The sequence below is a fragment of the Staurois parvus genome, unplaced genomic scaffold (assembly GCF_062004578.1).
Source record: "Staurois parvus isolate SC_StPar_1 unplaced genomic scaffold, SC_StPar_1.0 ptg000026l, whole genome shotgun sequence".
Classification (NCBI taxonomy): domain Eukaryota; kingdom Metazoa; phylum Chordata; class Amphibia; order Anura; family Ranidae; genus Staurois; species Staurois parvus.
The window spans coordinates 1,663,667-1,687,540 of record NW_028317822.1 but is presented as its reverse complement, the minus strand read 5'-3'; positions in this window follow the sequence as shown (position 1 = coordinate 1,687,540).

Genomic DNA, 23,874 nt, shown 5'->3' with positions numbered 1-23,874 from the left:
ATTCCTTGCTCCCATGCCCACATCTAGACCTGCTGATGCTTCCCCATAGTCTTGTTGCCCAAGGCCTAAGGATAGGTTTTTCTGCACATCAATGCCTGCTGATGCATTCCTAATATCTTGTTGGCCCAGACCTACAAGATAGGCCCTGATACACTTTAAGGCCTACTAATCCCACCCTAAAATGTTGTTTCCCCAGAACCCAAGACTTGGCCTTGGAACACATTAGGACCTGCAGTTGCCTCCCTACAGTGTGTTGGCTTAGGTCTATGTCTAGGCCTTTCCACTTCCAAATCTTGTTGCCCCAGGTTTGTTGATGCTATTCTATAATGTAGTTTCCCCAGGCCTAAGACTAGGTCTTCCCACATATGAAGGCCTGCTAATGACCCCCCAACCAAAAATTTTATTGCTCTATGTCTAAGACTAGGAGTTCACGTTGTGTCAGGGATCCGGGTGAGACCAGAAATGTGTGGACTGACACAGGGAAGTAGCAGGCTTCAGGAACACAGGCGTAGTCAGGGCTGGAGAGGTGGAATGGTCAGGCGGGCCGTAAGGTACTGTCAGGCACCGCCCGGCGGGATCTCTAGTGACCCACAGAACAGGATTCCCCAGGGCGCGGAGTCTAAGCCACAGTCTGCCTTTTCACCAGAGCCCCTGATGGTGGGGATGGACTTGGCACAGGACTGAGACCAGGTCGCGGCCCCTGAGTGCACCCAACTGGGTAGAGGGGTTCGCCGAGGGTATGTACCGGGGGGAAGCCTGATGTGAAGGGGCTGGCAGGTTTGGACAGTAGTGACTGGATCCATGCGGGATGGATGGATCATCTGGGTAGCGTCAGGCGTAGTCAGGCAGGCCAGGTCAGCAATGTGCGGGCAGTGAGGTACCGGAGGAGCAGGCAGAGAATAGTCAGGGTCACAAGCCGGGTTCAGTAACTCACGGGCAGCGCTGTACAGAGGATCAGGCAGAAGGATGGTCAGGCAAGCCAGGGGTTCAACAGGAGACGGTCAGCAGAGGTCAGGATCAAAGCAGGGTCGGCAGATAGGCAGGAACACAGGATACCAGGTACAGGGGCTCATGGGAAACATACACCAAGGCACTGACTGCAGGTCTGGCCATTCCTTAAATACACCTCCCGCAATCAGCCCCAGGTGTTGGCTGATTGCAGGAGTGAGCTTCTGGCTGCTGAGAGCACCCGCTGGTCAGCCCTGGTACTGCAGCCCACACGGCAGGTGAGTCCCACCACCAGTGCTGAGTCCATTCCTGACACGTTGCTTCCATGCCCACTTTCAAGTCTTTTTATGCCTAATTTAGCTCTTTTAAAGTTATTATCCTAGGCCTAAAATTTCTAATTCTTACCTAAAATGTTGTTGCTCTAGGCTTAAGACTAGACTTTCCCACTCATCAAGGCATTTCGATAACCCCATCAAAATATTGTTACCTTGGACCTAAAAGTAAAGCCTTTGCAGATTTCCCATCCACATGTAGGTTTGCTGACTAGATCACCTCCCGCAGTTTAAGGATAACATGTCCCAGGAATGTTCTGCAAATCACTATCTGCTGTGCCTGCTTGGACATATGGTTCCTCAAAAGTCCAAGGACCTCACCTTGCTCCCATGCCCACTTCCAGGTTTTTTATGCTCCCCTAAAGGTATCACTCTCAGCCAAAGACTGCTAATACCCCTCTAAAATGTTGGTGTTCCAGGCCTAAGACTAGGCTTTTCCACTCATCAAGGTGTGTTAATGCCCTCTTGTTGTTGCTCTGTACCTAAAATTAAAGTCTTTGCAGAATTCCCTTTCACATCTATGTCCTAGCAATGTATTGTCAATCACTAACTGGTGTGCATGCCGAAAATCTTCATTTAGTCTTGTTTTGGATGCATTTGTCAATTGAAGAATTTATTTCATCATATTCATTATGTAGATCCAATTCATTTTCAGAATTCATTTCTTCTTTATTCTTCTTTATTCGTTTTGAATATTTGTCGGTCAAGGAAGATTGCTATATATTCGACATATTATTGAATCACATGGATTTGAACTGGCAGGATTCGATATTTTCAGATACTAGTTCATCCCACCAAAAGAAATGGCATAAGCTGATTGGACAATATCGACTGGTGTCATGTGCATCCAAATTAACGAATAGAACAAAATTTGGATCCGTTTGTTATCTGAATTATTGAACAAATTCGAAAATGTAAGTAATTTCCCCATGGGCCCGAACTACTATTGTATCATGTGAAGTCATCCGAATGAAATGATTGCATTTGTTAATTCCATTATAACTTTTTTTTGGATTCGTTGACATTCGTTATTATATCCATCCAAAGATTCTTATTAGAGATGAGCGAAGAAATGAAAAATTCGATTCGACTGATTCGGCGAATTCGTGGACAATATTCGATTCGAGTCGAATAAATTCGCTGTGAATTTAACTTAAAAAAGGGTGTTTCTAGGCTTCAGAGAGACTTAATATTAGTGCAGAACACTGTACCTTTAATTTAAATGCCCTTGGAGTCTGCTGGGGAAGAGAAATAATACTGTCACTCAGTATGACATGCAGATGAGTGCCGTCGATCTTAGAATCACCGCACACTTCACTCATTTGGCCAGTCACGGGGCCAAAACCAGTGTTTGGAGCCACAGTGTGGCGGTGGAGGCAGCAGCAATGGGAGGCCATACAGCACCCTATGACAAAATGGAAACCAGCAGGAGTGTGAGGAGACCTGAAAGTGGCACATGGCAGAGTGGGAGCAATGGGAGGCGGTACAGGGACCCAGGTCACACTGTGGGCCCAGCAGCAGCGTGACCAGGCGGTACGGGGGTCCATGGCAGATTTGGGGCCTGGCAGCACCTATGGGAGGCCTGTAATCTGCCAGCACCCTATGACAAAATGGAACCCTGGGCTGGGGCAGGCAGAACCGCCGTATCTTTATCACGGTTTTCCCAGGCCACCGAATGGCGACGCTGCATATGCTGACGCAACGCTGTAGTCCCAACATGGGCCCCCTGACCACGCTTGACTTTCTGGCCACATAGTCGACATACGGCTACGTTTACTTCCTCGGGCGGCTTGACGAAAAATTGCCACACCGCAGAGTAGGAAACTTTGCCTCCTCTACTCCTCACTGGCTGACTGCTACTTCCTCCGTGCACACCGGCACCACTACTGGCCGTGGTGGTAGGCTGCAGTGGAGCTGGTGCTCTACTCCGTCGCCGTTTGCCTCCACTGACACTGCTGCGACCCTGCTGCCTCCTGGCAGCAGCAATGGGAGGCCGTACAGGGACCCATGAGAGACTCTGGACTTGGCAGCAGCATGAGGAGGCGGTATATAGGGGCCCATGGCAGATTAGGGGCCTGGCAGCAGCTATGGGAGGCCCGTAATCTGCCAGCACCCTATGTCAAAAAATTCAACACACCAGCAGTGTGAAGAGACCTGAATGTGGCACATGGCAGAGTGTGGCGATGGAAACAGCAGCAATGGGAGGCCGTACAGGGACCCATGAGAGACTCTGGACTTGGCAGCAGCATGAGGAGGCGGTATATAGGGGCCCATGGCAGATTAGGGGCCTGGCAGTAGCTATGGGAGGCCCGTAATCTGCCAGCACCCTATGTCAAAAAATTCAACACAACAGCAGTGTGTGAGGAGACCTGAAAGTGGCACATGGCAGAGTGTGGCGATGGAGACAGCAGCAATGGGAGGCCGTACAGGGACCCATGAGAGACTCTGGACTTGGCAGCAGCATGAGGAGGCGGTATATAGGGGCCCATGGCAGATTAGGGGCCTGGCAGCAGCTATGGGAGGCCCGTAATCTGCCAGCACCCTATGTCAAAAAATTCAACACACCAGCAGTGTGAAGAGACCTGAATGTGGCACATGGCAGAGTGTGGCGATGGAAACAGCAGCAATGGGAGGCCGTACAGGGACCCATGAGAGACTCTGGACTTGGCAGCAGCATGAGGAGGCGGTATATAGGGGCCCATGGCAGATTAGGGGCCTGGCAGCAGCTATGGGAGGCCCGTAATCTGCCAGCACCCTATGTCAAAAAATTCAACACAACAGCAGTGTGTGAGGAGACCTGAAAGTGGCACATGGCAGAGTGTGGCGATGGAGACAGCAGCAATGGGAGGCCGTACAGGGACCCATGAGAGACTCTGGACTTGGCAGCAGCATGAGGAGGCGGTATATAGGGGCCCATGGCAGATTAGGGGCCTGGCAGCAGCTATGGGAAGCCCGTAATCTGCCAGCACCCTATGTCAAAAAATTGAAAACACAAGCAGTGTGAAGAGACCTGAATGTGGCACATGGCAGAGTGTGGCGATGGAGACAGCAGCAATGGGAGGCCGTACAGGGACCCATGAGAGACTCTGGACTTGGCAGCAGCATGAGGAGGCAGTATATAGGGGCCCATGGCAGATTAGGGGCCTGGCAGCAGCTATGGGAGGCCCGTAATCTGCCAGCACCCTATGTCAAAAAATTGAAAACACAAGCAGTGTGAAGAGACCTGAAAGTGGCACATGGCAGAGTGTGGCGATGGAGACAGCAGCAATGGGAGGCCGTACAGGGACCCATGAGAGACTCTGGACTTGGCAGCAGCATGAGGAGGCGGTATATAGGGGCCCATGGCAGATTAGGGGCCTGGCAGCAGCTATGGGAGGCCCGTAATCTGCCAGCACCCTATGTCAAAAAATTCAACACAACAGCAGTGTGTGAGGAGACCTGAAAGTGGCACATGGCAGAGTGTGGCGATGGAGACAGCAGCAATGGGAGGCCGTACAGGGACCCATGAGAGACTCTGGACTTGGCAGCAGCATGAGGAGGTGGTATATAGGGGCCCATGGCAGATTAGGGGCCTGGCAGCAGCTATGGGAGGCCCGTAATCTGCCAGCACCCTATGTCAAAAAATTGAAAACACAAGCAGTGTGAAGAGACCTGAATGTGGCACATGGCAGAGTGTGGCGATGGAGACAGCAGCAATGGGAGGCCGTACAGGGACCCATGAGAGACTCTGGACTTGGCAGCAGCATGAGGAGGCGGTATATAGGGGCCCATGGCAGATTAGGGGCCTGGCAGCAGCTATGGGAGGCCCGTAATCTGCCAGCACCCTATGTCAAAAAATTCAACACAACAGCAGTGTGTGAGGAGACCTGAAAGTGGCACATGGCAGAGTGTGGCGATGGAGACAGCAGCAATGGGAGGCCGTACAGGGACCCATGAGAGACTCTGGACTTGGCAGCAGCATGAGGAGGCGGTATATAGGGGCCCATGGCAGATTAGGGGCCTGGCAGCAGCTATGGGAGGCCCGTAATCTGCCAGCACCCTATGTCAAAAAATTGAAAACACAAGCAGTGTGAAGAGACCTGAATGTGGCACATGGCAGAGTGTGGCGATGGAGACAGCAGCAATGGGAGGCCGTACAGGGACCCATGAGAGACTCTGGACTTGGCAGCAGCATGAGGAGGCGGTATATAGGGGCCTATGGCAGATTAGGGGCCTGGCAGCAGCTATAGGAGGCCCGTAATCTGCCAGCATCCTATGTCAAAAAATTCAACACACCAGCAGTGTGTGAGGAGACCTGAAAGTGGCACATGTTTGAGGCATGATTCATGGCGGATTTAGTCAGTTGTGTCAGGAACTGGTGGTTTGAAATCCAGACTAATCCACGCCTGATTCATTTTCACAAACGTGAGTCTCTCCACACTTTGGGTGGACAGTCGTGTCCTCTGCGGAGTTACAATACCTCCTGCCGCACTAAACACGCACTCCGATGCCACGCTACTGGCCGGGCATGACAGCCTTTCAAGGGCAAATTCAGCTAGTTGGGGCCAAAGGTCAAGTTTCGTTGCCCAGTAGTCAAGGGGATTGTCTACCTCGGTTGGCAGGGTGCTGTCCAAGTAGGCCCAAGCCTGTTGTTTGAGCTCCTGCTCCAGGTCCACCTGATGCTGCTGCTGCTGCTGCGGCTGGTTAGTAGTTTCCTCACTGCGCTGGTGAAGAAAGCTACTCATCATCGACTGCAGACTGAGGCAGCCGCTGCTGGTGGAGCTGCCACTGCTCCTACCACCCCACCCCTCCCCTGCTGCCATGCCAGCGGAACGCGAGCGCACAGGGCCCACAGTGTCTGAGGATGGACGTTGGCGCACAAAGGCAGAGACCAACTGACTACATAGGTGGTTTTTATAGTACGTAATTTTGGCCTCCCTCTCAGCAGGTGTGAAAAAGGCCACCATTTTGGACCGGTAGCGAGGGTCCAACAAGGTGGACAGCCAAAAGTCATCCCTCTGTCTGATGGTTATTATTCGGCTGTCGCTACGCAAGCAACCGAGCATGCTATGGGCCATTTGTGCCAAGGAATGTGAGGGACTCCCTGCCTCCATCTCCACAGCATACTGCCACGGTGCGTCTGGGTCCTCTGTCTCCTCCTCCTCCTCCTCTACCAGATGCTCCTGCTCCTCCACTCCTGTCCGCTGAGTGGAAAAACCACCCATTTCACTCAATAATTCCTGAGCACAAATGTCCTCCTCTACCTCCTCCTCTTCTTCCTGTCCTGCCCCCACAGGGGTCATGTGGCGTTGAGATCTGTGCGCCACGTCTACCGCACCCTGACCAGCCATTGTTAACAGCATTTGTTGCAGGACGTGCAACAGAGGAATGACGTCGTTCATCCCATAGTCCTGCCGACTCACGAATAGCGTGGCCTCCTCAAAGGGCCTGAGCAAGCGGCAGGTGTCACGCATGAGCTGCCAATGGCTGACATCTAAGTTACACAGGGGAGTACCTTTATCCGCTTGTAACATAAGGAAATCGGTGATGGCCTTTCGCTGCTCGTAAAGGCGGTCTAACATGTGTAGGGTTGAATTCCACCTTGTTGCAACGTCGCAGATCAGGCGATGCTGTGGAATTCCGTTCTGCCGCTGCAGCTCAATGAGGGTGTTCTTTGCGGTGTAGGAATGGCTGAAATGCATGCACAGTTTACGTGACATTTTAAGGATGTCTTGCAGTGGGATGGTGGATTTTAGGAACCGCTTGACAACCAGATTGAACACGTGAGCCATGCATGGCGCATGGCACAGCCTTCCTTGACGCAGAGCAGACACCATGTTCTTTCCGTTGTCGGTCAACATGGTTCCGATTTTAAGTTTGCGCGGAGACAGCCATCTGTCGATTTCTCTGTTCATTACACTCAGCAGTTCCTCCCCTGTGTGACTACGTTCGCCAAGGCATACCAGGTGCAGCACAGCGTGACACCGTTGCGCCCTGCACATGTGATATGCCGGTCGGGTAATGGGACTTGGCACGGGGGTGGTGGCTGAGGACACGGCGGAAAAAGAGGTGGTAGAGGCGGACATGTTTGCTGGACCAAGGACGTGCAAACGTGGAGGCAAAAGCGTCGTGACCTGTCCAAGTTGCTGGTGCGGCTGTGCCGGCACCACGTTCACCCAGTGGGCCGTAAATGACATGTACTGTCCCTGACCGTAGTTACAGCTCCACACGTCGGCGCTGCCGTGCACTTTGGCAGAGACCGACATGCTCAAAGACTGGCCCACCATCTCTTCTACATGTGAATGCAGGGCTGGCACTGCCTTTTGGGCAAAGAAATGACGGCTTGGCACTCTCCACCGCGGCGCGGCACAAGCCATCATTTCTCGGAAAGGTGCTGAGTCCACCAGTTGGAAAGGGAGGGACTGCAGCACCAGCAACTTGGACAGGAGGAAGTTCAGCTTTTGCACCGTCGGGTGCGTGCTCGCAAACTGTTGTCTCTTGGAAACGGATTCCAAGAAAGACTGTTGACGGAATCCGAGAAGAGGAGTAGCAGGAGAAGGAGCATCTGAACGAGCGGAAGATGCCAACGAGCGACAACTCCCCTCAGCAGAGGTGTTGGAGCCTTGACTGGCTGATAGAGGGTGATTGACGACGTCGGGTGACGGAGCAAGTAACGGAGCGGGTGATGGAGCGGGGGCTGGGGCAGGCAGAACCGCCGTATCTTTATCACGGTTTTCCCAGGCCAACGAATGGTGACGCTGCATATGCTGACGCAACGCTGTAGTCCCAACATGGGCCCCCTGGCCACGCTTGCATTTCTGGCCACATAGTCGACATACGGCTACGTTTACTTCCTCGGGCGGCTTGACGAAAAATTGCCACACCACCGAGTAGGAAACTTTGCCCCCGCTACTCCTCACTGGCTGACTGCTACTTCCTCCGTGCGCACCGGCACCACTACTGGCCGTGGTGGTAGGCTGCAGTGGAGCTGGTGCTCTACTCCGTGGCCGTTTGGCTCCACTGACACTGATGCGACCCTGCTGCCTCCTGGGCAACCCACCGACTGTTTCGCTCGCTGCCAAGCTGGCACCCTCTTCTCCTGATGATGCGGAAGAAATTGCCTGATGACGACAAGGCAGCCAAGTGCGATCAACCTCCTCATCATCAGGTACGGTCTCCGCCTCACTACTAGCCCCCTCGGCTGCGTCTGGGTCAGGAGACAGACCTGTCTCTAGACCGGCTACAGAGCCACTCTCCTCGCCAGTACTTCTTCGCCTGGCTGCTGAAAAGGCCGATGTCTCCCCCCGTTCCTGACCGCCCTCTGTTAGCTCTTCCTCACTGTACAGTGGGGCTGAGCCCACAGCATGCGATACTTCGCTTGGTGAGGGAACAGCAAAGGACAGGGGCAGGTAGAGGACATGTGATTTCAGTGGGCTTGCTCCCGGGCCATGCCAACTAACGGTTGTGTCTGACGTACCCACCGACCGTTGGCTGTAGGTGTCAGAGGTGACCTGGGAAGAGGAAGACGACCGAGCCAACCAATCAATGACGGCAGGGTTGTCGGTGGAGACACGACCGCTGGATGACACCGGGAGCACTGGCCTCTGGCTGCGAATAGTGCTGCCTTGACCCCTTCCTCTGCTGCCACGTCTGCTCGCTCCTAAAAAATTGCCTCCTCTGCCACTCCTCTGCATGTTGTCTGACATACTCTTTAATTCAACGATTCTGTGTCCCTGAGTAACAATTCTCTGGCACTCAGTAACAATTCTGTCTGTCCCTGAGTAAAAATTCTGTGGCCCTAAGTAAAGTTTCTGTGGCCCTGAGTAACAATTCTCTGGCACTCCGTAACAATTCTGTCTGTCCCTGAGTAACAATTCTCTGGCACTCAGTAACAATTCTGTCTGTCCCTGAGTAAAAATTCTGTGGCCCTAAGTAAAGTTTCTGTGGCCCTGAGTAACAATTCTCTGGCACTCAGTAACAATTCTGTCTGTCCCTGAGTAAAAATTCTGTGGCCCTAAGTAAAGTTTTTGTGGCCCTGAGTAACAATTCTCTGGCACTCCGTAACAATTCTGTCTGTCCCTGAGTAACAATTCTCTGGCACTCAGTAACAATTCTGTCTGTCCCTGAGTAACAATTCTCTGGCACTCAGTAACAATTCTGTCTGTCCCTGAGTAAAAATTCTGTGGCCCTAAGTAAAGTTTCTGTGGCCCTGAGTAACAATTCTCTGGCACTCAGTAACAATTCTGTCTGTCCCTGAGTAACAATTCTCTGGCACTCAGTAACAATTCTGTCTGTCCCTGAGTAAAAATTCTGTGGCCCTAAGTAAAGTTTCTGTGGCCCTGAGTAACAATTCTCTGGCACTCAGTAACAATTCTGTCTGTCCCTGAGTAAAAATTCTGTGGCCCTAAGTAAAGTTTCTGTGGCCCTGAGTAACAATTCTCTGGCACTCCGTAACAATTCTGTCTGTCCCTGAGTAACAATTCTCTGGCACTCAGTAACAATTCTGTCTGTCCCTGAGTAACAATTCTCTGGCACTCAGTAACAATTCTGTCTGTCCCTGAGTAAAAATTCTGTGGCCCTTAGTAAAGTTTCTGTGGCCCTGAGTAACAATTCTCTGGCACTCAGTAACAATTCTGTCTGTCCCTGAGTAACAATTCTCTAGCACTCAGTAACAATTCTGTCTGTCCCTGAGTAAAAATTCTGTGGCCCTAATTAAAGTTTCTGTGGCCCTGAGTAACAATTCTCTGGCACTCAGTAACAATTCTGTCTGTCCCTGAGTAAAAATTCTGTGGCCCTAAGTAAAGTTTCTGTGGCCCTGAGTAACAATTCTCTGGCACTCAGTAACAATTCTGTCTGTCCCTGAGTAACAATTCTCTGGCACTCAGTAACAATTCTGTCTGTCCCTGAGTAAAAATTCTGTGGCCCTAAGTAAAGTTTCTGTGGCCCTGAGTAACAATTCTCTGGCACTCCGTAACAATTCTGTCTGTCCCTGAGTAACAATTCTCTGGCACTCAGTAACAATTCTGTCTGTCCCTGAGTAAAAATTCTGTGGCCCTAATTAAAGTTTCTGTGGCCCTGAGTAACAATTCTCTGGCACTCCGTAACAATTCTGTCTGTCCCTGAGTATGAATTCTGTGGCCCTAACTAGCGTTTCTTTGTCCCTAAGTAACAGTTCTGTGGCCCTGAGTAACAATTCTGTGTCTGTGCGAGTAACAATTCTGTGGCCCTAAGTAACAGTTCTGTGGCCCTCAGTAACAGTTCTGTGTCTGTGCGAGTAACAATTCTGTGTCTGTGCGAGTAACAATTCTGTGGCCCTAAGTAAAAGTTCTGTGGCCTTCAGTAACAATTCTGTGTCTGTGCGAGTAACAATTCTGTGTCTGTGCGAGTAACAATTCTGTGGCCCTAAGTAAAGTTTCTGTGGCCCTAAGTAACAATTCTCTGGCACTCAGTAACAATTCTGTCTGTCCCTGAGTAACAATTCTCTGGCACTCAGTAACAATTCTGTCTGTCCCTGAGTAAAAATTCTTTGGCCCTAAGTAAAGTTTCTGGGGCCCTGAGTAACAATTCTCTGGCACTCAGTAACAATTCTGTCTGTCCCTGAGTAAAAATTCTGTGGCCCTAAGTAAAGTTTCTGTGGCCCTGAGTAACAATTCTCTGGCACTCCGTAACAATTCTGTCTGTCCCTGAGTAACAATTCTCTGGCACTCAGTAACAATTCTGTCTGTTCCTGAGTAAAAATTCTGTGGCCCTAAGTAAAGTTTCTGTGGCCCTGAGTAACAATTCTCTGGCACTCCGTAACAATTCTGTCTGTCCCTGAGTATGAATTCTGTGGCCCTAACTGGCGTTTCTTTGTCCCTAAGTAACAGTTCTGTGGCCCTGAGTAACAATTCTGTGTCTGTGCGAGTAACAATTCTGTGGCCCTAAGTAACAGTTCTGTGGCCCTCAGTAACAGTTCTGTGTCTGTGCGAGTAACAATTCTGTGTCTGTGCGAGTAACAATTCTGTGGCCCTAAGTAACAGTTCTGTGGCCTTCAGTAACAATTCTGTGTCTGTGCGAGTAACAATTCTGTGTCTGTGCGAGTAACAATTCTGTGGCCCTAAGTAAAGTTTCTGTGGCCCTAAGTAACAATTCTCTGGCACTCAGTAACAATTCTGTCTGTCCCTGAGTAACAATTCTCTGGCACTCAGTAACAATTCTGTCTGTCCCTGAGTAAAAATTCTGTGGCCCTAAGTAAAGTTTCTGTGGCCCTGAGTAACAATTCTCTGGCACTCCGTAACAATTCTGTCTGTCCCTGAGTAACAATTCTCTGGCACTCAGTAACAATTCTGTCTGTCCCTGAGTAACAATTCTCTGGCACTCAGTAACAATTCTGTCTGTCCCTGAGTAAAAATTCTGTGGCCCTAAGTAAAGTTTCTGTGGCCCTGAGTAACAATTCTCTGGCACTCCGTAACAATTCTGTCTGTCCCTGAGTAACAATTCTCTGGCACTCAGTAACAATTCTGTCTGTCCCTGAGTAAAAATTCTGTGGCCCTAAGTAAAGTTTCTGTGGCCCTGAGTAACAATTCTCTGGCACTCCGTAACAATTCTGTCTGTCCCTGAGTATGAATTCTGTGGCCCTAACTAGCGTTTCTTTGTCCCTAAGTAACAGTTCTGTGGCCCTGAGTAACAATTCTGTGTCTGTGCGAGTAACAATTCTGTGGCCCTAAGTAACAGTTCTGTGGCCCTCAGTAACAGTTCTGTGTCTGTGCGAGTAACAATTCTGTGTCTGTGCGAGTAACAATTCTGTGGCCCTAAGTAACAGTTCTGTGGCCTTCAGTAACAATTCTGTGTCTGTGCGAGTAACAATTCTGTGTCTGTGCGAGTAACAATTCTGTGGCCCTAAGTAAAGTTTCTGTGGCCCTAAGTAACAATTCTCTGGCACTCAGTAACAATTCTGTCTGTCCCTGAGTAACAATTCTCTGGCACTCAGTAACAATTCTGTCTGTCCCTGAGTAAAAATTCTGTGGCCCTAAGTAAAGTTTCTGGGGCCCTGAGTAACAATTCTCTGGCACTCAGTAACAATTCTGTCTGTCCCTGAGTAACAATTCTCTGGCACTCAGTAACAATTCTGTCTGTCCCTGAGTAAAAATTCTGTGGCTCTAAGTATAGTTTCTGTGGCCCTAAGTAACAATTCTCTGGCACTCAGTAACAATTCTGTCTGTCCCTGAGTAACAATTCTCTGGCACTCAGTAACAATTCTGTCTGTCCCTGAGTAAAAATTCTGTGGCCCTAAGTAAAGTTTCTGTGGCCCTGAGTTACAATTCTCTGGCACTCAGTAACAATTCTGTCTGTCCCTGAGTAACAATTCTCTGGCACTCAGTAACAATTCTGTCTGTCCCTGAGTAAAAATTCTGTGGCCCTAAGTAAAGTTTCTATGGCCCCGAGTAACAATTCTCTGGCACTCAGTAACAATTCTGTCTGTCCCTGAGTAACAATTCTCTGGCACTCAGTAACAATTCTGTCTGTCCCTGAGTAACAATTCTCTGGCACTCAGTAACAATTCTGTCTGTCCCTGAGTAAAAATTCTGTGGCCCTAAGTAAAGTTTCTGTGGCCCTGAGTTACAATTCTCTGGCACTCAGTAACAATTCTGTCTGTCCCTGAGTAACAATTCTCTGGCACTCAGTAACAATTCTGTCTGTCCCTGAGTAAAAATTCTGTGGCCCTAAGTAAAGTTTCTATGGCCCCGAGTAACAATTCTCTGGCACTCCGTAACAATTCTGTCTGTCCCTGAGTATGAATTCTGTGGCCCTAACTAGCGTTTCTTTGTCCCTAAGTAACAGTTCTGTGGCCCTTAGTAACAATTCTGTGTCTGTGCGAGTAACAATTCTGTGGCCCTAAGTAACAGTTCTGTGGCCCTCAGTAACAGTTCTGTGTCTGTGCGAGTAACAATTCTGTGTCTGTGCGAGTAACAATTCTGTGGCCCTAAGAAAAGTTTCTGTGGCCCTCAGTAACAGTTCTGTGTCTGTGCTAGTAACAATTCTGTGTCTGTGCGAGTAACAATTCTGTGGCCCTAAGTAAAGTTTCTGTGGCCCTAAGTAACAATTCTCTGGCACTCAGTAACAATTCTGTCTGTCCCTGAGTAACAATTCTCTGGCACTCAGTAACAATTCTGTCTGTCCCTGAGTAAAAATTCTGTGGCCCTAAGTAAAGTTTCTGTGGCCCTGAGTAACAATTCTCTGGCACTCCGTAACAATTCTGTCTGTCCCTGAGTAACAATTCTCTGGCACTCAGTAACAATTCTGTCTGTCCCTGAGTAAAAATTCTGTGGCCCTAAGTAAAGTTTCTGTGGCCCTGAGTAACAATTCTCTGGCACTCCGTAACAATTCTGTCTGTCCCTGAGTATGAATTCTGTGGCCCTAAGTAGCGTTTCTTTGTCCCTAAGTAACAGTTCTGTGGCCCTGAGTAACAATTCTGTGTCTGTGCGAGTAACAATTCTGTGGCCCTAAGTAACAGTTCTGTGGCCCTCAGTAACAGTTCTGTGTCTGTGCGAGTAACAATTCTGTGTCTGTGCGAGTAACAATTCTGTGGCCCTAAGTAACAGTTCTGTGGCCTTCAGTAACAATTCTGTGTCTGTGCGAGTAACAATTCTGTGTCTGTGCGAGTAACAATTCTGTGGCCCTAAGTAAAGTTTCTGTGGCCCTAAGTAACAATTCTCTGGCACTCAGTAACAATTCTGTCTGTCCCTGAGTAACAATTCTCTGGCACTCAGTAACAATTCTGTCTGTCCCTGAGTAAAAATTCTGTGGCCCTAAGTAAAGTTTCTGGGGCCCTGAGTAACAATTCTCTGGCACTCAGTAACAATTCTGTCTGTCCCTGAGTAACAATTCTCTGGCACTCAGTAACAATTCTGTCTGTCCCTGAGTAAAAATTCTGTGGCCCTAAGTAAAGTTTCTGTGGCCCTAAGTAACAATTCTCTGGCACTCAGTAACAATTCTGTCTGTCCCTGAGTAACAATTCTCTGGCACTCAGTAACAATTCTGTCTGTCCCTGAGTAAAAATTCTGTGGCCCTAATTAAAGTTTCTGTGACCCTAAGTAACAATTCTCTGGCACTCAGTAACAATTCTGTCTGTCCCTGAGTAACAATTCTCTGGCACTCAGTAACAATTCTGTCTGTCCCTGAGTAAAAATTCTGTGGCCCTAATAACGTTTCTGTGGCCCTAAGTAACAATTCTCTGGCACTGAGTAACAATTCTGTCTGTCCCTGAGTATGAATTCTGTGGCCCTAACTAGCGTTTCTTTGTCCCTAAATAACGATTCTGTGGCCCTCATTAACAAGTCTGTGTCCCTGAGTAATGGTTCTCTGTCCCTAAGTAACTTTTCTCTGTCCCCAATTATCGTTTCTGTGGCCCTAACTCTGTCCCTGTCCCTAGTACAGAGCGGTCTGCCTCTGTTCAATAACTGCAGGCAAATGAAGAATTCCAAAATGGCCGCTATTTATAGCTCGACCATTACACAGTGCTGGCTGGCTGGCTGCTGATTGGCTGATGCGATCACATGTAGTTGAGGAATGCATTATGGGTCAGCGCGCCTTGTCTGCGCGCCTTCCCAGACATCCCCGCTCCGTCGCCGCACATGTCAGCCGCCATTTTCTGAAAAATTTCGATTCGCGCGTCCGAATTAGGCTATTTTTCGGATTCGGCACGAATCGAAATTTTTCCGATATTCGACTCGAATTCCACTTCGGATACTTCGATTCGCTCATCTCTAATTCTTATTCATTCAAATCTCCGGAACTGAAAATTTTGTCTAAAAAAACAAATGGTAACAAAATCGAACACACATCCCTAGTGTGCATGCTGGGACATTTGGCTCCTCAACAGCCTGAGGACTTCACTTTGCTTCCATGCTTACTTCTAGGCTTGTCATGCCCTCCAAAAATTATTTACTAGGCCTAAGACAATGAACACGTTAGGTCTAGCTGATGTTAACCGTAACATTTGTTGCCCCAAGCCTAAGAGTAGGCACTTCCACACATCAAGGCCGTGCACAAAATATTTTTGAGTTTGGCCTAAAGCTAAGCTTTCATGATTTCCTTTCCATATCTTGGCCTGTGAACTTGACCTCCTCCATAGAATAATCACATATCCCAGGAATGGACTGTCAATCAATAACTAATAGGCATGCTGGGGCATGTGGTTTCTCAAGAGCTTGAGGACCTCACCTTTCTCTCAGGCCCACACAGAAATTTCTTCTCCGCAAACCCAGACAGGGCTCAAGGTAAAAGAGCATTATGCTGTTCGTTCTTACATTTTTGGCATCCGGGTGGATGTAACACTTCTCATGCATTATTGATAGGCCAAAAAGCCTGCCAAGCCAGGGTGCTTTTTGTGACAGACAAAGGAGGGTACAAGGATGGCATTTCTGACTGCTTGGGGCCTTGCTTTCATTAGGAACATTTTCCGCCTGTTCTCCAAGGGCACCCTCTGTCAGAGACTGCCACGCGGCCTTTTTGAAACCCACTGAATAGAAACAAAATGAATCAGCGTTCAGGTGTTCGCGGAACCTAATTACAAAGGCCCAATTCAGAGGTGTCCTTCACACACTTTCACTTGTCCCCGCACAATCACGACACATCTTTTCGTCTCTACCCCTGCTTTTTCCTCTCTTCCCCGTTCCTTTATTTCCTAATGCTTGCAGGTCCTCCAGGAAGACACAAGCACTTACAGTTGTTGAGTGATTAAATATTTATAATCGGAGGAATGAGTGAGGTTCTGAATAATAAATGCTAAGGTTGAGGCAGCTTTAGATAATTTCTACACATTTTTTTTTCATCCAAAACCTCTTTGATTTTTTTTTTAAGCAAAATCCTTTTAATTAACCAAAAAAAGTTTTTTTTTCTCCCTTCACATCAGTGACAGTTGATGATCCTTTATCAATGTTTTTCCGCCAAACCCTCACCTTGCTCCTGCTCCAAATTCTGTCATTAAAACCATTAAAGATTGCACAGGAGCCGTGTTGGCAGTGGCTTCTTTGAGTCTCTCATTGAGCAAGGCTCAGCAATATCTGTGATTTCACTAATAGAGGGAGAAGCATTGGGAGAATTGCCTTTGTTTTCCATTGTTTAATGTTATAAATAAGTAAGGTGTACCATTACGTTTGCTTTTGAGCTTTTGTGATTTGACTAAATGATTAAAATAAAGGTTGGACAGATAAATGTGAAAGTTTACATTTTGTAAGATTTCCCAAAAAGATATGATTTAACCTCTTGCTGACTGTGTAACAGCACAATACAGGACGTTGTCACTTAACTGCCACACATACACTCACCGGCCACTTTATTTGGTACACCTGTCCCATTGTTTGGTAACAGAAATTGCTAATCGGCCAATCACATGGCAGCAACTCAATGCATTTAGGCATCTAGATGTGGTGAAGACGACTTGCTGAAGTTCAAACCGAGAATCAGAATAGGGAAGAAAAGGGGATTTAAGTGACTGTGAATGTGGCATGGATACTGGTGCCAGGGAGGCTGGTCTGAGTATTTCAAAAGCTGCTGATCTACGGGGATTTTCATGCACCACCAACTCTAGGGTTTACAGAGAATGGTCCGAAAAAGAGAAAATATCCTGTGAGCGATAGTAGTGTGAATAAAAATGTCTTGTTGATGTCAGAGGAGAATGGGCAGACAGGTTTGGGACAGGGGTGGACTGACAACTCATTGGGCCCCCCGGCAATAAGGGATCATGGGGCCCCTGTGTCCTCGCCCACACTCAAACCACAGCCAAAAAAGCCTATGAAAGGTACCAGGGGCATTTCATGGGGCCCCCTACTGACCCTGGGCCCTCGGGCAGTGCCCGAGTTCCCAAATGGTCAGTCCGCCCCTGCTTCGGGATGATAGAAAGGCAACAGTAACTCATTACAACCAAGGTATGCAGAATACCATCTCTGAACATACAACACGTTGAATCTTGAAGCAGATGGGCTACAGCAGCAGAAGACCACACCGGGTGCCACTCCTGTCAGCTAAGAACAGGAAACGGAGGCTACAATTCGCACAGGCTCACCAAAATTGGACAATAGAAGATTGGAAAAACGTTGCCTGGTCTGATGAGTTTCGATTTCAGCTGCGACATTCAGATGGTTGGGTCAGGATTTGGAGTAAACAACATGAAAGCATGGATCCATCCTGCCTTGTATCAACGGTTCTTGGATGTGCAGCCGATAAATCTGCAGCATCTGCATGATGCTATCATGTCAATATGGACCAGGGGCGGACTGACCATTCGAACACTCAGGCATTGCTCGAGGGCCCAGGGTCAGTAGGGGGCCCCATGAGATGCCCCTGGTACGTTTCATTGGCTTTTTCATAGACTTTTTTGGGTGTGAGTGAGGACACGGGGTCCCATAATACCCTATTGCCCGGGGGCCCCATGAGTCGTCAGTCCACCCCTGATATGGACCCAAATCTCTGAGAAATGTTTCCAACACCTTGTTGAATCTATGCCACAAAAAATTAAGGCAGTTCTGAAGGCAAACGGGGGTCCAACCCGGTACTAGCAAGGTGGACCTAATAAAGTGGCCGGTGAGTGTATATGTCCACAGCAGCCTGAGCTTGTATGCAGAGAGCGTGCACATTGTGAGATCCCAGCACACTGACGTACGTATCACCCTCAGCTCTCAATTACAGCTTCTGGTCAGGAACCGATGGAGTGGACTCCTGACTGTGATCTTGTTGAGAGCCAATCACATAAAAGCAGCACTGCCTCCCAGGCATCCAAACCCACTTAAAGAGCCACCATGAGGCAGCATTAAGGGGTTAAAGAGAATGTGTCACTAGAGCATTTCAACAACAAACCTTACAGTACATGCGCATTCCCTTTTGTAGATATCCAAAAGCCCTGAGACTGCTGGTGGGCACCGCCATCTTGAATGTGATGTCTTCAACCCTGCAGTTTGAGTGACATGCTATAGAGCACCCTTTGGTCCTCCTCAAGCAGCTACATAAAAGGTTATGTGGGAAGGGAAGGGGCAGAGAAGCTGGGCCACCACAGACAGTAATTAGACATGCTACAAAAGCCCTCCTCTCACTTTCCATAGAGAGAGGGGGTTAAAAAAAGAGACTTTAAATGTACAAATAGATCAATAAAAAAAAATGATTACAACATTTTTATTGCAAATGTAAAAAAAAAAATCATAAAAACATCAAAGTTGCAACTCATAATTGAATTATAGAGGGTAGATTTACTAAAACTGGAGCACTCAGAATCTGGGTCAGCTGTGCATGGTAGCCAATCAGCTTCTAACGTCAGCTTGTTCAGTTAAGCTTTCGCATTAAAACCTGGAAGCTGATTGGTTTCTATGCAGAACTGTTTCAGATTTTGCACTCTCCAGTTTTAGTAAATAACCCCCAAAGTGTAGCTCCAAAATGGCGTAATGGATCGACGCGTTTCACATAAGATTAACTTTGTCTGGATCCACGCCATTATTATTATTATACAGTATTTATAAAGCGCCAATGGTTCGCTCAGCGCTGTACATTACAAAGGGGGACAGAACATGTGACAGAACAATACCAATACAATGCAAAACATGAGGGGATCGAGGGCCCTGCTCTTTCGAGCTTACAATCTAGGAGGGAGGGGATGGTGGCACAGGAGGAGATAGCTGTGGGGGATGGGGTGGTAGGAAGAGTGGAGGAGGTCGGCAAGTTAGCAGGGGGTGGGGTAGGCTTCCCTGAAGAGATGGGTTTTCAGGGTGCGCCTAAAGGAGAGCAGATTAGGTGATAATCTGATGGGTTGGGGCAGGGAGTTCCAGAGGATGGGTGACACCCTGGAGAAGTCCTGGAGGTGGGCATGGGAGGAGGAGACCAGGGAACTAGAGAGAAGGAGGTCTTGTGAGGAGCGGAGTGTGCGTGCTGGGCGGTACTTGGATATTAGGTCGGTGATGTAGTTCGGGGCAGTATGGTGGACGGCTTTGTACGTCAGTGTTAGGATTTTGAATTTGATCCATTGCGCAATCGGAAGCCAGTGGAGGGATTGGCAGAGGGGGGTGGCGGAGACGGAGCGGTTGGAAAGGTGAATGAGTCTGGCAGCCGTATTCAGGATGGACTGAAGCGGGGATAGCCAGCGGCGAGGCAGGCCAGTGAGGAGGGAGTTGCAGTAGTCGAGTCGTGATATGATGAGGGAGTGGATGAGCTGTTTAGTGGTTTCTGGGGTTAGGAACGTGCGGATTTTGGCGATGTTGCGGAGGTGGAGTCTGCACGAGTTTGTTAAAGATTGGACTTGGGGCTGGAAGGATAGGTTGGAGTTCAGAATGACACCAAGTACTCTGGCCTGCGGGGCGGGTTTGATGGTGGCGTTGTTGGATGTGACGCAATGAAGTATATAACCAATTACAAATCTACAGACGTAATGGCAATATATCAGTGTACAAAAAATTGCATATCTACAGAAACTCCAACAAAGTAATAATCAAACAAAATAATAAAAGTGAGAAAATGTTTAGGGAAAGGGAAAGAAAAAAAAGGGAAGAGGGGAAGATGGGGGAGGGGAGGTACTGATGTCTTTGAACTAAAAGATCGAATTATGTCATGGACTGGTAATGTTATAGATGCTATTCCACCATCGTATATATCAGCGGGCGAGTCCAGTGATCTCTCCTAAGGTATAGGTAAATCTTAAGGGATTAGTGAGCTTAAAGGTTGACCATGTCCCTGTCTTTGTAACGGCCCCCCATAATGAGAACTGATTATCACCCTGGGGATTCCCTCCGCCCCCCATATTCCCCCGTTTCCCCACCTTCACCTTTTTTTTCTCCGATTTGACTCTTTCCCTAAATGTTCAATCTCTTGTTTTATTCTGTTTGATTATTACTTTGGTTGAAGTTTCTGTAGGTATGTATGTTTTATTGTACACTGATGTATTGTCATTACTTGCATAGATTTGTAATTGGTTATATACTTCAAGGTGTGGATCCTGAAGAAGCTAATCTTATGTGAAATGCGTTGATTAATTACGCCAATTTGGAGCTACACATATATACCAATGAATTTCAACAGACAAAAAAAGAAAAAGTTTAGGCTATACATACACTTTAATACAAACAAATAGCCACAGTTTTTTGTTAATGCACTATAGCCAAAAATACCAAGATAAAAATGCAGCCACTGAGCAATGCAATATTGTCCAGTTGACTAAACAATTAGATGATTTGTTTTGTTCTGAATCGAAATTCAGACAAATTTTTTGTTATTCGACAATTTGGATGTATCTCCAAATTACAATAGTAACAAATTTAAACGCATCTTAAATAACAAAATGCAATTACGAAATTTGAATTTGAAAAACTAAATTGAATTTGAAAACAATATTAAATTTGAATTTGAAAGCAAGAATAGAAAATAATAGAATAGAAAATAAAGGAATAGAATAGTATAGTAAAGAACAGAGTAAAACAGAACAGAATGGAATAGTTAATAAAGGAATATAATAGAATAGAAACTAAAATAATAAAATAGTATAGAAAAGAATAGAGTAAAACAAAACAGAAATGAATAGAAAAGAAACTAAAATAATAAAATAGAATAGAAAAGAATAGACTAAAACTAAACAGAATAGCAAATAAAAGAATAGAATACAATGGAAAAAAAAGAATAGCAAAAACCAATAGAATAGAATAGAATAGAAAGAATATAACCGTCTTCTGAAACTGAAATCTGAAATTTTGAATAGAAAACGATTGAATAGTAAAAAATAAAATAGAAAATAAAAGAATAGAAAAGAACAGAATAGAATATCATAAACACTAGAATAGAATAGAACAGAAAGAATATAACTGTCTTCTGAAATTTGAATTTCGAATAGATTCAAATAGGAAAAAATAGAATAGAAATCAAAAGAAAAGAATACAACAGAAAAACAATAGAATAGAAAGAATATAACTGTCTTCCAAAATTCATAGAAAATAATATTATAGAAAAGAACAGAAAAGAATAGAATAGAAAATAAAAGATTAGAATACAAAAGAATAGAATAAAATAGAATATAACTGTCTTACGAAATTTGAATTTCGAATAGAATAAATTTGAATTCAAACAGAATAGATTAGAAAAGAATAGACTATAAAAGAACAGAATAGAATAGAAAAAAACAATAGAACAGAAAGAATTGAACTGAATTTGAATAGAATAAATTTGAATTCGAATGGCGATTGAAATTTTCCGAATTTGGTCGAATTGAATTAAACTCAATCGAATTCAGAAAATTCAAATTTGAATAAATGAAACAAGTTAAACAAATTATTTAAAGTGGAGTTCCAGGTGAAAAAAAAAGGCAGCAGCTGCAAAAACTGTAGCTGCTGACTTTTCAAATACAGACACTTACCTGTCCCTCGGTCCAGTGGTGTCCTCACCATGGCTGGTTTCACCGGCTGTCTTCTCTCCCTGGTGCCGGCATCTTTAGTGTGGGCACCCGGCTGTGGCAGCTTGCAGCTTCACAGCTGGGTGCCCAATGAGCATGTGCGAGAAGCGCTGCGCTTTGAGAATGGCCCTGTCGTCTTCTGGGACCTGTCACATTATGGTGACAACACTCACTGTACTGTATCTATGGAGGAGCAGAGTTGTCACCCTGTGAAAGCAAGTGTGTTAGGGCTACGATAAAAGTCTCCCTCAGTCCCTCTACTACATGGGTGGAGTGGTTGGTGTTAATACAATCATGACAGAATGCACAAAGGAACCATTGTTAAGGCTTGATGAAGACCAGCCTTTGTTGATGGCACGATAGACACTGATTCCAGCAGATGGAAGGATGACCTTGTGAGTGCTTCAAGGACCACTGTTAAATCCCACTTTGGAAAGGTTGTCTTTCTGGGAGATCTTAGCTTTAAACATGCTTTCGTGAATTGAATAACTAGTAGATTGAGGGCCCATTTGACGTCCGTCATGGCGGACAGCGCTGATACGTGTGTAGCACTACCCCCAGTGGTGTATTTATGTTTTGTGCTGCCCTAGGCAACAAACAAATTATCTTCCCACACGGACACTGACCAACACAACCCCCCCTTCCCCCTCCCGTGGAAAGAGAATGACATTGACCAACAACACCCCTGTAGCCTTCCAGCCTTCCACTACCCCCCGACCGGCGATAGAGAGACATTCATCTTCAAAGCTCTGGACATCCCCAGGAACGACGAGAGTCAGGCTCTACATACACCATCAAACAACCCGCAGCCTCTCTTGGATCCCACCTTGTTCCCATGGTGCAGATGTCCCTTCTTTCATCCCTTCTTCTAGGGGAGGTGCTGCCCCCCTGAAAAATGCCACCCTAGGCAAGTGCCTTGTTTGCCTTGTGGTAAATACACCCCTGACTACCCCAAAGGAGTTGCTGAAGTTTTGGGTCCCCTTAAAGACATGCACAGCGAGGCAACATGCATTTTCAAATAGACTTGCATCGAGGAGTCAGTAACCACTCCTTGAGCTTTGTTTTTGCAATTTTATTAGGGGATTGTAACTTGGATAGGGTTAATGGGTGTACGGGATGCCCAATGGAACTGTAACTGAGGACAATGTTCCTGAACTATGTACAAGTCTTAACACAAAAATCCTCTAGCCAGCATCTTCTGTTGTACCACCCCAGATTCTCCTAGTCCAGCTGTTCTGGGTGAATCCCTGAGAAGGGACTAAAGTGCCTGCCACTGCAATGTGAACAGTCCCAAGTAAAAAGCTAATCCACCAGAGTGCCTCTTTCTCCTTTCTAGCTCAGGGAGTGCAGGTCTACTCACTTGGTTCTTTTCTTGGGTTGCTGGTGGGTTGGTGGCTGCTACCAGGCCTTCTAGCTGGGCAGTTCCTTCCCTGCCACACAGGTGGTCCTCTCTCCGGGTCCCAAGCTTTCCTTCATCCAAGGTCCCTCTGCTTGGAGGTGAGCCCCTCTCCCATCTGGCCTTCACAGGCTCCTGCATCCCTTCCTCTCTCACATCTTCCACCTGACTCCTCCCCTCTACTAAGCAGGCTCAGTTATTCTTAAAGGTTGTCCTGGCCCCTTGCCACACCTCTTGCTGGGGATTGGCCAGGATCCCCTAAGAGTACAGTCCAGCCACTCCTCAGATCCACCCACTGCTTCTAGACCTTTCTCCAAATTTCTAGAGCAGGGGAAAATTCCAGAGGGCTGCTCTGAAGAGCCTCTCAGCCCTGAGCAAATTTTAACCCCTTCTAGCTATCACACCAAGGCTGCTACTCAGCCTTAACTAACAATTTGAGTCTAGCTCCCCCTAGCTAACTAGGAGGGCACTACACGAGAACATTTGATGCCTAATTCTCTGTCTAGGCCTCACTGAAGGAACAGCAGGATCTGAGGAATGCCAGGGGGCCAGGTCCTGCAAAACTTTATAGGTTAATGGTCCTATCAGGTTGAGAGCAGAGCCACAACATGTATGGTATGCCGCCATGATGTGCCAGGAAACTAAATTTACAATAATCCTGCTAGCAATCTAACTAGGAGGGTGCTACACTAGCTTGAAACTTAGCTTGGGCAGCACAGTGGTTAGCACTTCCATCTGGCAGTACTGGGGTCATTGGTTTGAATCCCAACCATGGCACCACCTGGCTGGAGTTTGCATGTTCTCCCTGTGCCTGTATGGGT